A 2,228-nucleotide genomic window follows, 5' to 3' on the forward strand; every position below is an offset into this window, starting at 1 on the left:
AGCTGGTAAAAGGGAAGGTCTCGCTTTCCCGCAGGAAATGGCCAGGCGACAAGTAAAGCAATTGAGAAGAACTACTCAATGCTAATTGTCCTCTTTCTAGAAGATATTCAGTTCTGTTTACTGCTACCTGAGTAATCAGTATTGAACTCTTTAGGAGGAAAAAAAAAAAGCACTGCTGTGCAGGGAATACTCATAACGTATGTTATATGAAAATGTAGATATTTTCAAGTTGTTCTTTTGAACTATAAGCAGGGCTTTTTTTGATGGGGTACTGAGTACCGGCACCTTTCCATTGTCTGCTAAAATTGACCCATGGACCCCAAGTTTTAATGAAAGAGCCTCTTTATCCCCACATATCAGGCTGACTCAAAAGCTGCTACCGACCTCCCATTCCCCACCCAAACTCACATACCCACCATCACCATCCCACCAAAATCATTATACAATAAACCCACAACATGTCACCAACTATCCATTGTAATTAAAAACAAACCACACAACACAGGGCGGGTTGGGAAGGGCACAAAATCCTAACCTGTCATCCACCCTCACCCGCTCCTGCCCACACAAATAATGATTTTAAACAGCCAAAATCCCTTCTGTTTACCCATAACTGTTCCTATGACAACCACCAATCCTCATCTCCCCTTATCATCCAATCACCCTTCCTCTCCTGTTACTACCCTACCCACACTTCAACATTAACCCTCTCAACTCCTTTTTTCAAACCATTCTATCTTTTCCTTACCCTCACCTCTATTAACTATTTAGCTTCCTTCCTTCTGGCTCAGTCAATGTTATTGCCCCAACAATCTAAACTGTAGGGTCTCCATCTCTTTGCAATTTAATAAAGTGCTATCAGTGTGGCAAACTATAAGCAGTACAGTTCAGTAAATGTATTTTTGCTATGCATAAAATTGATTCAATTATATTTTCTGGTTTAGAAAAAGTACCAGTCTATGATTCAGTAAATATATTCAGTATAGTTATAATGGAAGAAGATAATAAAAATTCTAGAAATTATAGAACAACACTAACTTTTCTCTTTATCTGGCTTGAATGCTTGTCCCAGAAACAGCAGTTTTATGAGGGATTACTATGTGCTGAGTGAGTTAAAGGTGCAATATAGAAATCTCAAAAAAAGAATTATATGCCACTGGATGATTAATGATGTTTTGAAAATCTACTGTTTTATGTAAATTTATGTTGACAAAGAAATGGCTCATACTTCATATTTTCAGCGTTGTCTCATGATTGATACTTTGTTTGGCAAACACCAGACTGTGTGATATGATCTCATATCATAAACTTTTTAAAATTATTACTGCTTTATTTAAGGACATGTCAAAATTTGTAAATGAAGAATAAAATCATTGATGGAAATTTCAAAGTCAGTAACTCAGGTGATGGAATCTCCTTGTCAGTGATGATGTATGAGTATTTAACAACTCCCTTGGACTAACTGTATTTATACATCTATTGATGTGATTATAAGATCACTCCATGAAGCACTAACAAGATCACAGGTAATCTATGTGAAATCTGCAGTGGTGAAGTTGGACAGTTGGCCTTTCTTCTCTTATTTCTCCCTTTCGTCTTCCTCAAAGTGGTTAAAATATACATGTTGCTCCACCAGTGTCATATGGAGGGATCTGGAGTTAAAGGAGGGATATTTGGCCATGAAGACATTAAACGGGGAAGAATCCTCCAAAGTGGACCTTTCAAATACCAAGAAAAATCCCTGATGGAAAGAAAGGAAAAGCAGAGGAAGCTTCATCAGTATATACCTGGGGTGAGAGGGATATAGACTTCTGATCTTAGAGAAGCAGTGGGTAAAAGTCTGTAATACACATAGAATAGCTGTCTAAACTATTGGGATAAGCTGAAATGTCCTCAGAGGGCAGGGAATTATTTAAAGAATGATGTCCCCTTAAAGAGGTGGAGGAGGGGAGCCCATCAGTATGATCCTTGTGCTTTAGAAAGCTGGACTCATTACTCCACCCAGGGATGCCAGTAATCTAATCAGAGCCAAGGGAAGGGGAGGGCACAGTTTTCCAAAAGATAATATAAAGTCTATCTCAGGAGCTAGAAGAGAAAGAAATTGGGGAGGGGCCTCCTTACTTGCCCAAGCTCATTGCCAAGATAAGAAATGCTCAGACTGAACTCTAACAGCCTCAAATTCTGCTGGGAGAAATAAAAATGGAAACAGGCCGAAAGGACTAGAACAC

The sequence above is a fragment of the Microcaecilia unicolor genome, chromosome 4, assembly GCF_901765095.1.
Source record: "Microcaecilia unicolor chromosome 4, aMicUni1.1, whole genome shotgun sequence".
Lineage (NCBI taxonomy): Eukaryota > Metazoa > Chordata > Amphibia > Gymnophiona > Siphonopidae > Microcaecilia > Microcaecilia unicolor.